Source organism: Vanacampus margaritifer, chromosome 5 (genome assembly GCF_051991255.1).
Source record: "Vanacampus margaritifer isolate UIUO_Vmar chromosome 5, RoL_Vmar_1.0, whole genome shotgun sequence".
Taxonomy (NCBI): domain Eukaryota; kingdom Metazoa; phylum Chordata; class Actinopteri; order Syngnathiformes; family Syngnathidae; genus Vanacampus; species Vanacampus margaritifer.
The window spans coordinates 9,510,192-9,523,264 of NC_135436.1; the positions used below are offsets into that span (position 1 = coordinate 9,510,192).

A 13,073-nucleotide genomic window follows, 5' to 3' on the forward strand; every position below is an offset into this window, starting at 1 on the left:
ACGCGCACGCACGCACGCACGCACACACACACACACACAAATATACAGATATTTATTGGGGGCCTATAACTCACATTACAAGTGTCATGGTTACTTTTGCTTTGTGTTCTCAGTTCTCAGTTAAAGCGTTAACTAATTATTGAATCCAAATTTTTTTGCGCATTAATCATTCATTAACGCAAATTAATCGCAATTTTAATTTTGACCACAGAGAAGATGGTAACGTTAAAGGTAGCACAGGTTGTGTTTGAGCAATAAAGATAACTACATAGCTACATAACTACAAGGTAAAGCATTTAATAAATGTTTGTGAATGACATTCAGAATATTTCTGTCAGTAAGATGGGGGCTTTAGGACCCAGATGCGGGAAGGCAGGGCAAGGAGGCAGAGGTGCAGTCCAAAAAGACGTTTTAATATCTAATCAAAAAAAACCTAACTTCAAAATACAAAATAAACTGAACTAACAAAACATGAAGCTAAACATGACAAAACAACTAAGGCGAGACTAACAACATGACATGGATCCTGATCAGGCGAAGAGGTCTGCGTGACGTGGCGAAAGACTTACGACAGTTGCAACAGCAAAAATGAACCGACACAAACAGGGGGGAGACAACCGACTAAATACACCAACACTAATGACATGACAAGACACACCTGGCTGAGGGCACTGATTGGATGATACATGAGGGTAATGGGGAAAGGCGGACACAATCAGGGTTGACACAGACACCACACGAGGCAGGGCAAGTGACCAGAAACGAGAGGAGTCAGACTTTTCACAATAAAACAGGAAATGACAAGACAAGGGGAAAACACAAGGAAAACATGACAGGGAGTAAACAAGACTGAAAATAAACATGACAATTTCTTCATGTCAAAACCTTTGGGGTATTTTTCCCCATTTTAAATTGTGCAAGTAATTAACTGATTAGAAAAAGAGGAGGACGATCGTGTGCAGTGGATCAAAAAATGTTGAAAACATCCTCATAACATTAGATGTAAAAAAAAAAAAAAAAAACACATAACAGGTGCTCTTTAAATTTGGTGGGCAAAAAATGTTGATAAAAAAAGCCTTTTGTAATTAAGCGATTAATCGTGATTATTCAAAATTCTAAGATGTGATTAATCTGATTAAAAACTTAAATCGTTTGACAACTCTAGTTCTCACATTAGTTAGATTTCAGATTTCATATAAACATTAAGCCCCCTGTTGAACAAGTCAGCGCAGTTTTTGCATACATGTTGAATGTTAATTCATTATACACTCCCACACATCTTCGCATTCACACACATTTACACAAAGACAATTCTCTACTTGTTTTCTTCCTGGTTCACTGTTATATATACAGGATTTTAAAAACAGTAGAAAATGAAGGAATGTAAGTTTTTTTTCCCATCCCGTTCTTATCTTACCCTCACAAACGCCTCCACATTTCTGGCACATGCTGAAGGGATTGTTCCATTATTTCTGAATTATAGCAACATAAATGGGGCATTTGAGCTACTACTGTAAACACAATGCACAATGTGGTTATTTTGCGTGAGTGAGAGATGTGCACACGTTGGCAAATTATACACATAATAATCACTTACAAAATAATAACTTAGTTTAAGTGTTTAATGCCTCATTCAACATGTACACAAGGCTACAGTATGCTATATTTAGTATTGCAAAATTATGCACACTGTTAAGTTGTCCCCATCGGGCGCAGACTGACCATCGGGAATTTTAGGAGTTTTTCTGGACGTCTGACCCATTTTCAGGCTGGTTCGGTTCCTATTTTGCCTGAACGGAACATTTGGACACATACACTGATTTTTATCTTATTTATTTATTTTCTATCTATCCATTTTCTCAACCGCTTGTCCTCACAAGGGTCCCAGCTGGCTTCGGGCAGTAGGCGGGGCACACCCTGAACTGGTTGCCAGCCGATCGCAGGGCACACAGAGATGAACAACCATCCACACTCACAATCACACCTATGGACAATTTGGAGTGTTCAATTAACCTGCCACGCATGTATTTGGAATGGGGGAGGAAACCGGAGTACCCGGAGAAAACCCACTTAAGTACGGGGAGAACATGCAAACTCCATCCAGGAAGGCCAAAGCCTGGATTCGATCTCACGTCCTTTGCACTGGGAGGTGGACGTGCTAGCCAGTCATCCACCGTGACGCCTATTTTTTATTTTATTTTATTTTTATTTTTTTTATTTTTTTTTTCCTGGGAGCCAACAGGGCGTCTGGGGCTGCTCTATAGTTTGAGACTGAGACTGGGAGGTTGTGGGTTTAATCCTTGGCTGCGTCATACCAAAGACTATAAAAAATTAACCCAATACCTCCCTGCTTGACACTCAGCATTATTGGAATTGGGTGGTTAGATCACCCAATTATTCCTGAGTGCGGCCTTTGCTGCTGCTCACCGCTTCCTTGGGGATGGTTCAAATGCGGAGAACAAATTTCAACCCACTTAGGTGGGTGTGACAATCAAGTGATGCTTTACCTTAATTATACAGGAAAAATAATGATGTTATCAAATTGATGATAGTCAAAATATTTACTTTTTACTTCTGAATATTGCAAAATTAGTAAAGTATCCCTTAAAGCATATTAAGTGAGATACATAGTGATCTTAATATCCACAATGTATTATTATTTTTATCATCCATACATTTTCTATACTCTAGTCCTGTTTAGCGTGATGACTTATGGGTTAACTGCTTGGAGCCTATCCCAGTTGATGCCCACCCCTACTGAGGCCATCCTATGAACTTGCTGGACAGACCAAGCTTTGTTTATACAAGTCTGAGTGACCTACAGAATCAGCTGAATATAACGAAAGATAATTGAATTGTTTCCTCTCTGAGAATTCTGCAGATAACATGATTATATGCTCACTGCTTTCTGATAACTAATGTGTCATTTTTTGCTATTACTATATTAATGAAACTTGAGACTGTTGCAGAGCAGCAGACTGGTGTCTCTTCCATGCATAAACAAACTGTTTGCTTCATTTTAAATGATCTTCACTGAAGGCCTGTATTCATTGAGCGTGTTGCCTCAAAATCCCCCTCTGACCCATAGATGATCGCAGTGGACATGACATACTTTTGTGTCTAAACCAATAAAAATAATTTGGATGATGTCAACATTTGTGGTTCATGATTGGATCCTAGCTAACCAATCACAATCGCAAGTTGATTTGAATGATGTTTATGTTAAAAAAAATGTTACATATAAGCTTGGTAAGTTTCCAACACGTTTCAGCCATACTATCCTGGTGTCCACTATAAGAAATAAAAACTTGAGATAACCCACCAAAATGTTTGCATGTTGTTGGAAAAGAGTCAAAATCAGTTGTTGTTTTTTTAAAATGTGGGTCTGAAGGGGTTACATTTGCGCATATTTAAACAACAAAAATACAGTACACCCCCCCATTTGATTAAAAATGGTTTGATTTACCTCGACCCTCCCCCTCCTCCTTACAAGCAGACAAGCGCAGTGCGTCGTCTTCCTCAGTCCAGTCACATGGTATGTCTCTCTAGTTGAGTGAAAGTGTTCCTTCCTTTTACCAGGATATGTAAAAAGTTTCTTACCTTCTACCACTCAACACTAACGCATTATTTTCATTACTGCTTTTTTGCTCCTTAAACATGTTGCTATGTGCTAATGAGCGAAATAAGTGTTAATATTAAAGTCTCTTTTGTGCTGCTATTAGCTAGCTTACTATAACTTGTGTGGCGTGCGTGCGTGTTGTGTAGTGTGTGTGTGTGTGTGTGTGTGTGTCTGCACAGAAAAAAAAAACTAGCCTCATGGACATGGACATGTCATGGACATAAGATTGTTTTTCAGCAAACAAAAGCTCAATTTTGAAGTATTTGTATTAAAGACAAAATGTAAAAAGGCAGTATGTATGTACTTCATCCATTCACAGACTTGTACATGCATTATTATTTTGTAGATTCAAGCACATTTCTTTTTTTTATGTGTATGTAATATATGTTTTTTATAACATAGTACAGACAAGTATAGTAAAAATAATAATAACAATAATTCTGTATTAAGTTGATGTCTGTTTCATTTAAAAGAACATTTCAAAAACAAGTCCAAGGTCCATTTTTGTTAATTCTCACTGTAGGGAACTGATTTACTCCAGAAATATGCATACTGTCAATGCGTATGTTGAGGAGCTGTTTATATTTTAAGTCCTTTTCTCCTTTGCATAACTTTTATTAGATTCCGTTTACTTACTGACTTCCGATGTAATTTTTGGGGCGGGAAGTAACCCCAAACCACGACAGGCTACCTATCACATACCCCCGTTGTAGTACCCAAGCACCCCTAAATGTCTTTATAGCACCCCTAAACCTCTGAGATCTAGAATCACCTCTGGTTTGCATCAAAAGACGGTACATATCATAATAATAACAATGACACTGGAAGTACTGACAAGGCCTAGAGAAACATGACAAGTGCATCTTGCAACATGAAACTATTTAATTCAATACATCATCAGTGGGAATATTCAAGATAATACATTAAGTCAGTAGGATAGTTTACTCCAACGTGAAGCATGGATTATGAATGACACAGAATTCGTGCTTTATAGTTGAAATAATTTCCGCTTAAATTAAAAGAAAATCCTGGCTTCTATTATAGTTCAGCTTTTAATTAATGTGTGATGCTGGTGGTGGATTTCAAACAAAGCCACAGTCCACAACCCAGTGTTCAATAAGATAATGTGTGTGTGTGTGTGTGTGTGTGTGTGTGTGTGTGTGTGTGTGTGTGTGTGAGAGAGAGAGAGAGAGAGAGAGACTTCTTTGAGTATCTTGTTGGCAGACGATGCACAGATGTGTCCTTTGCAGACATTTTTTTTCCTTAAATCTTGGCAGCTTTAGCTGACAAGGAATGGAGCCTGAATGTGACATCAATGCAATAAATTTGAAGAAGATACACACTTTCCCCCCAAAATGTTATTTTATGGAATAAAGTATTGTGCCCTTGGAGGATATATACTTGCTTCCTGTAAACTTTTCTTACCCAGCTCAGAAACAGAGCTTCCAAACACAAGATGCAAATGGTGGAATAATGATATTTTGAGTAGGTTACCATCCAGTCTGTTCAGCAGGCTGTTTGTTGTCATGCTGCAAATGTTAAACACAGTTGTTTGGTAAGTGTATTAAAGGGACTACGCCATGGTATTTTAAGCCCTTCCACAGTTAACTTTAGGCATAAAATCTTACCTTTGACACAATCGCGATGCCATTTCTTATGAAATGTGAGTTATTTCGGTGGCTATTTTTCTTACCCGGAAGTCAAACGCTCGGTTCAGTAAAACTCCGCCTCTCCCCCTGTGGCTGCCGCGCCCCACTCATAACGTCACAGCGGCCACGAAACATACAGATAGGTTTTAAGCCGATTTTTAAAATGGACTCTAAATGTCAAGGGCTGCTAGATCTCTGCTTTTGGTCACGCAAGCCATCAATTCTTGATTAAACATTTGAAACAAAACGGGTCCTTCCCGCAAGAAATCGTGGAAGAGGAGGGGAGCAGAGAGGTTAGAGGAAAGAAGGAGGAGGGGAAAAAAAGCACTACGCCCTGTTGCTTATGGGGCGAGCGCACGAGCCACTACACCATTCATTCAACTTAAATTCACCAGCGCAAATGTTTTACTTGTAGTTTACACCTGTGTCAGTCAATGGATTTTAAGATTGTCAATTGTCTTTTTGTTGCAATTTTGCATTGCAAATGTGAAGAATAATTGATTGCTTTGAATTCATTTGGACAGAATGTTTATTGAAAGGCTACTTTTGTCATTATCCCATGGAGGGAGGTCTCAGAGAACGTGGGCGTGTGTTTACTCCGCAGAGGCGGTGCGGGGGTGGGGCCGCATGTAATGACGTCAAACCGTGCCAACAGCTCGTTTTCTCAGGTTGGAAGGGACTGGTGCTTGGAGAGCAGAATAACCTAGAATTTCTCATACAGGGGCGAATGGAGGAAAACACAACTTTTGGTGAGGTATTAGCATTTTAACATGGCTAAAAGTTCCAAAAAGTTGATTTTTCATGTTGCAGTCCCTTTAAAGTGAAATGTGTGTAATAATTTTCATTTTAAGTTGTGTTGATGTTACAGTAAAGTACATGTGTTGCAACAACAAACCTGCAAGGTGGAGGGGAGGGGAGGGGCGGGGGGGGGGGGGGGGTGTACATGTGCGTGTCAAGGAGTCATGGTGGGAAAACGAATGAGACCCCTCTAGCTATTTACAGAGGTTTTACACTGACACATATTGATTGTGGGGCTGAATATGGAGCTGGGTGCATGTGGTATAAATGCAGTGGTATAAATGCATGTGGTTGCCATTTACAGTATGTGTTGGAAATTAGTGATTTGGCTAAATTGCAGCTCTTTTCTCCACCAGAAGTTTTATTTGTGAAAAGGAGAAGGAAAAAAAAGAAAAAAAAACCTACAGCAGTAAATTGGCAATTTTCGTAACTAGATTTGTGGAAACACGAAATTCTGATTAATATTGTGTTTGTGGAATATGATTTAAGTAGCAAAATCCACCTGTTTTTATATCCATCTTATGGGTGGCCATTTTGCCACATCCTGTTTTCTGGGTTTAGTAGTGGTGTTTCCTTTGCTTGTTCATGTATTATTGGAGACTCTCCCATGTGTAGTTGTTTCTTGTTAGTAGTCCCTGGTGATCTAGTGACGAGGCTTCGTCACTTTCGCTGCAGCCCGAGTTTGATTCCCGGTCAGGGAGTTAAGAAGTATTGAGGGTCGGTTCACCAGTCAGATTATCTTTAATGTTCGCTGACATTGTCCTTAACAACCAGAAACATGTATGTTATCAGTTGAGCTATTTGACAGATGCCAAAGAGATTGACACAAGGCCGTGGAGTCTTTCTGCCTGTTGCTGCTTGCTTGTTCATATACTATGATATGTTAGCCTTGTCTAGAAGCTGGTTGTACCTGGTGGTCTAGTGGCTAGGATCCAACACTCACAGCAGCGGTCCAGGTTCAATTCCCGGTCAGTAGGTTTGAATCGGTACCAGAGCTGTAGTGTTAATATTTCACATTTATTTATTTATTTTGGTTTCTCATGTGTCCCTCGAGCAATCACTTTGTAGCATATGTGCATGTGTCGGCCTGCCAATGACAGCGGTGGGTGGCACTAGCGGTAACAAATAATTATTTTTACAGTGAATGACATAATATGACAATGAGTCAAACTATTTTTGTTTCAGCTTTTCCAACTACTAGCTGAGCTATGTATTAGTGTAGCACAACATGTAAGTATCGTTTATGTAATGTGACTAAACCAGAGGAACTTTGGTGGCTGACGTTTCTTTGGGTGCAGAAGAGTGACAGTGACTAAGAATATGAAGATTAATACTACATTGCAAAATAAAATAAAAGCCCAGGTATGTATCGGTTGAGGATATTATATTAGGGCATGTTTAAGAACCTAACAAGTCTAATTTGCAAAAAAACAAACACAAGTTATTTAATAGGACAAATGATTTAAAATACCATAATATTTTGCTGAACCGAAAAAGACTTGGTATCTATCTATACTAAAATCTCAAGTATCGCACAGCTCTACCAGTCAGGGAATCCAGGAGTGCTGAGGGTCGGCTCGCAGATACTGTTCTGAACAACCAGAAACCTCTCTGTTGTCAGTTGAGCATTTCACGGATGCCAAAAATATTGAGACTGCTATCTATGTAAGCTGTGTCCAGAAGTTGGCGTTTGTTTTCCCTGGTGGTCAGGTGGTTAGGATTCGGCACTTTCACTGCCGCGGCCAGTGTTTGATTCCCGGTCAGGGAATTCAGAAGTTGATTTTTTCATTTGTCAGTTTGTTTTTAATGCTTGCTAAAACTGTCCTAATCAACCAGAAACCTGTATGTTGTCAGTTGAGCTTTTCACGGCTGCCAAAAAGATTGAGACAACGCCGTAAACTTTTTTCTTCAACTGCTTGCTTGTTGATATACTGTGCTATGTTACTTGTGTCCAAAACGAAGTATTTGTTGTCCCTGGTGGTCTAGTGGCTAGGCTTCGGCACTCTCATTGTCGCGGCCTGACTTTGATTCCCGCTCAGGGAATTCAGAAGTAGTAAGGGTTATTTCACCAGTCATTTTAATTTTTTAATGCTTGCTGATACTGTCCTGAGCAACCAGAAACCTGTATGTTGTCAGTTGAGCTTTTCACGGCTGCCAAAAAGATTGAGACCTATCGTGAACTTTTTTCTTCGACTGCTTGCTTGTTGATATACTGTGCTATGTTACTTGTGTCCAGAACTCAGCATTTGTTGTCCCTGGTGGTCTAGTGGCTAGGATTCGGCACTCTCATTGCTGCGGCCTGGGTTTGATTCCCGTTCAGGGAATCCAGCAGCAGTAAGGGTTATTTCACCAGTCAGTTTATTTTTAATGCTTACTGATACTGCCCTGAACAACCAGAAACCTTTATTTTGTCAGTTGAGCTGTTTCGTGGCTCCCAAATAGATTGAAACAAGTCCGTGGAGCCTTTTCTTCCTGCTGGCTTGTTCATTTACTGTGCTATGTAAGCTGTGTCCAGAAAATGTTGTTTGTTCTCTCTGGTGGTCTAATGGCTAGGATTCGGCACTTTCACTGCCGCGGCCCGCTTTCGATTCCCGGTCAGGGAATTCAGCAGTGGTTGTGGTTCTTTCACAAGGCAGTTTGTTTTTAATGCTTGCTAAAACTGTCCTGATCAACCAGAAACCTGTATGTTGTCAGTTGAGCTGTTTCGTGGCACCCAAAAAGATTTATACAAGTCCGTGGAGCCTTTTCTTCCTGCTTGCTTGTTCATTTACTGTGCTATTTTATCTGTGGCCAGATAATGGTGTATGTTGTCCCTGGTGGTCTAGTGGCCAGCATTAGGCTTTTTCACTGCCGCAGTCTGCGTTAGATTCCCGGTCAGGGAATTCAGAAGTAGTTAGGATTTTTTTAACAGTCAGTTTGTTTTTAAATCTGGCTGATACTGTCCTGAACAACCGGAAACATGTTGTCAGTTGAACTTTTCACGACTGCCAAAAAGATTGAAACCTATCGTGAACTTTTTTCTTCCAATGCTTGCTTGTTGATATACTGTGCTATGTTACTTGTGTCCAGAACTCAGTATATGTTGTCCCTGGTGGTCTAGTAGCTAGGATTCGGCTCTCTCACTGCCGCGGCCTGGGTTCGATTCCCGGTCAGGGAATTCAGAATTAGAAAGGCATATTTCATCAGTCAGTTTGACTTTCATGCTTGCTGATATTGTCCTATACAACAAGAAAACTGTATATTGTCAGTTCAGCTGTTTCTTGGCTACCAGAAAGATTAAGACAAGTCTGTGGGGTTGCTTCTTCCTTTTGCCTGTTCATATACTGTGCTATGTTAGCTGTGCCCAGAATTCAGCATTTGTTGTCCCTGGTGGTCTAGTGGCCAGGATTCAGCAATCTCACTGCCGTCCCCTTGGTTCGTTTTCCCGTTCAGGGAATTCTTAAGTAGTTTCGATTTTTTCATTAGTCAGTTTGTTTTTAAGTCTTGCTAAAACTGTCCTGATCAACCAGAAACCTGTATGCTGTCAGTTGAGCTTTTCACGGCTGCCAAAAAGATTGAGACCTATCGTGAACTTTTTCTTCCACTGCTTGCTTGTTGATATACTGTGCTATGTTACTTGTGTCCAGAACTCAGTATATGTTGTCCCTGGTGGTCTAGTGGCTAGGATTCGGCACTCTCACTGCCGCGGCCTGGGTTCGATTCCCGGTCAGGGAATTCAGAAGTAGAAAGGGTTATTTCCCCAGTCAGTTTATTTTTAATGCTTGCTGATACTGCCCTGAACAACCAGAAACCTTTATGTTGTCAGTTGAGCTGTTTCGTGAATCCCAAAATGATTTATACAAGTCCGTGGGGCCTTTTCTTCCTGCTTGCTTGTTCATTTACTGTGCTTTGTTATCTGTGGCCAGATAATGGTGTATGTTGTCCCTGGTGGTGTAGTGGCCAGGATTAGGCTTTTTCACTGCCGCGGTCTGTGTTAGATTCCCGGTCAGGGAATTCAGAACTAGTGATAGAGGTTAATTATTTGTCCTCTTTTGCGTGTTCCAAAAAACTGAAGATAGACTTCTTGTGAGAAAAACTCCTTGCAAGGATGATTTATTACAGAGAATCTCCGGTCACACAACACTGAACATCACGTAAAAGGTGGAATTCCAGGGTGCGCGTGTGCCCCCTCTTTTGCGGAATACAGCTTTTAAAGAATCCAAATCAGTAAGAGAACACCTATTCCTCCTCCCATCATGAATAAGTAAAACAGATTGGTTCTCACACAATATGTTACATAATATTATTTTCATACACAGTCCGCAGCTGTGTTCATCTTTTTAGACAAAATATACTCTCAGGGTACTTTTCGTACTTTTTTCCCAAAACAATATCTCACAAACAAATTGAACTGGATTTAGAGTGGCCGTGAGTGATGGTGCTTTCAGGGTATGTGTGTGGCAAAATCTGTTCTCACGAACAGAATGTTTGTGCGCAAAACACTGAGAAGGAATTTTTAGACAAAAACAAGGTTAAGGTCAAATTATACTGAGTTCAACACTATTTCATCTACTCTACACATCTATTAAACATTTCAACATGGTTAATATATGAAATAAAGAATTAAAAATGTTAATAATGTATAACAGTAGTTGGGATTTTTTTTAACAGTCAGTTTGTTTTTAATGCTTGCTGATACTGTCCTGAACAACCAGAAACATGTTGTCAGTTGAACTTTTCACAGCTGCCAAAAAGATTTAGACCTATCGTGAACTTTTTTCTTCCAATGCTTGCTTGTTGATATACTGTGCTATGTTACTTGTGTCCAGAACTCAGTATATGTTGTCCCTGGTGGTCTAGTGGCTAGGATTCGGCACTCTCACTGTCGTGGCCTGGGTTCGATTCCCGGTCAGGGAATTCAGAAGTAGAAAGGGCTATTTCATCAGTCAGTTTGACTTTCATGCTTGCTGATATTGTCCTATACAACAAGAAAACTGTATATTGTCAGTTCAGCTGTTTCTTGGCTACCAGAAACATTAAGACAAGTCTGTGTGGTTGCTTCTTCCTCTTGCCTGTTCATATACTGTGCTATGTTAGCTGTGCCAAGAATTCAGCATTTGTTGTCCCTGGTGGTCTAGTGGCCACAATACAGCATTCTCACTGCCGTCCCCTTGGTTCGTTTTCCCGTTCAGGGAATTCTTAAGAAGTTTCGATTTTTTCATTAGTCAGTTTGTTTTTAAGTCTTGCTAAAACTGTCCTGATCAACCAAAAACCTGTATGTTGTCAGTTGAGCTTTTTACAGCTGCCAAAAAGATTGAGACCTATTGTGAACTTTTTTCTTCCACTGCTTGCTTGTTGATATACTGTGCTATGTTACTTGTGTCCAGAACTCAGTATATGTTGTACCTGTTGGTCTAGTGGTCAGGATTCAGCACCCTCACTGCTGTGCCCTGGGTTCGTTTCCCGGTCAGGGAATTCAGAGGTAGTTAGGATTTTTTCATTAGTCAGTTTGTTTTTAAGTCTTGCTAAAACTGTCCTGATCAACCAAAAACCTCTATGTTGTCGGTTGAGCTTTTCACGGCTGCCAAAAAGATTGAGACCTTTCGTGAACTTTTTTCTTCCACTGCTTGCTTGTTGATATACTGTGCTATGTTACTTGTGTCCAGAACTCAGTATATGTTGTCCCTGGTGGTCTAGTGGCTAGGATTCCGCACTCTCACTGCCGCGGCCTGGGTTTGAGTCCCGGTCAGGGAATTCAGAAGTAGAAAGGGTTATTTCCCCAGTCAGTTTATTATTAATGCTTGCTGATACTGCCCTGAACAACCAGAAACCTTTATGTTGTCAGTTGAGCTGTTTCGTGGCTCCCAAATAGATTGAGAAAAGTCCGTGGAGCCTTTTCTTCCTGCTGGCTTGTTCATTTACTGTGCTATGTAAGCTGTGTCCAGAAGTTGGTGTTTGTTCTGTCTGGTGGTCTAGTGGCTAGGATTCGGCACTTTCACTGCTGCGGCCTGGGTTCGATTCCCGGTCAGGGAAATCCGCAGTGGTTGGGCTTCTTTCACCAGTCAGTTTATTCTTAATGCTTGCCAAACTGTCCTGCTCAACCAGAAACCTGTATGCTGTCAGTTGAGCTGTTTCGTGGCACCCAAAAAGATTTATACAAGTCCGTGGAGCCTTTTCTTCCTGCTTGCTTGTTCATTTACTGTGCTATGTTATCTGTGGCCAGATATTGGTGTATGTTGTCCCTGGTGGTCTAGTGGCCAGGATTAGGCTTTTTCACTTCCGCGGTTCACGTTAGATTTCCGGTCAGGGAATTCAGAAGTAGTTAGGACTTTTTTAACAGTCAGTTTGTTTTTAATGCTTGCTTATACTGTCCTGAACAACCAGAAACCTGTATGTTGTCAGTTGAAATTTTCACGGCTGCCAAAAAGATTGAGACCTATTGTGAACTTTTTTCTTCCACTGCTTGCTTGTTGATATACTGTGCTATGTTAGTTGTCTCCAGATCTCATTATATGTTGTCCCTGGTGGTCTAGTGGCTAGGATTCAGCACTCTCACTGCCGCAGCCTGGGTTCAATTCCTGGTCAGGGAATTCAGAAGTAGAAAGGGTTATTTCACCAGTCAGTTTGACTTTAATGCTTGTTGATATTGTCCTGAACAACAAGAAACCTGTATATTGTCAGCAAAGCTGTTTCTTGGCTACCAGAAAGATTAAGACAAGTCAGTGTGGTCGCTTCTTCCTGCTTACCTGTTCATATACTGTACTATGTTAGCTATGTCCAGAATTCAGTATTTGTTGTCCCTGGTGGTCTAGTAGCCAGGATTAATTTCCCGGTCAGGGAATTCAGAAGTAGTTAGGATTTTTTCATTAGTCGGTTTGTTTTTAAGTCTTGCTAAAACTGTCCTGATCAACCAGAAACCTGTATGTTGTCAGTTGAGCTTTTCACGGCTGCCAAAAAGATTGAGACCTATCGTGAACTTTTTTCTTCCACTGCTTGCTTGTTGATATACTGTGCTATGTTACTTGTGT

At 40.5% G+C, this 13,073-nt stretch overlaps 2 non-coding genes across 2 annotated transcripts; both read left to right on the forward strand.

Annotated features, from left to right (window-relative positions):
- The first annotated feature begins 9,708 nt into the window (after positions 1–9,708).
- trnae-cuc (transfer RNA glutamic acid (anticodon CUC)) lies at positions 9,709–9,780 on the forward strand. Its single transcript has one exon. It is a non-coding gene; the product is annotated as a tRNA-Glu (tRNA).
- A 1,110-nt stretch (positions 9,781–10,890) lies between these two features.
- trnae-cuc (transfer RNA glutamic acid (anticodon CUC)) lies at positions 10,891–10,962 on the forward strand. The gene has a single exon. It is a non-coding gene; the product is annotated as a tRNA-Glu (tRNA).
- Positions 10,963–13,073: the final 2,111 nt, after the last annotated feature.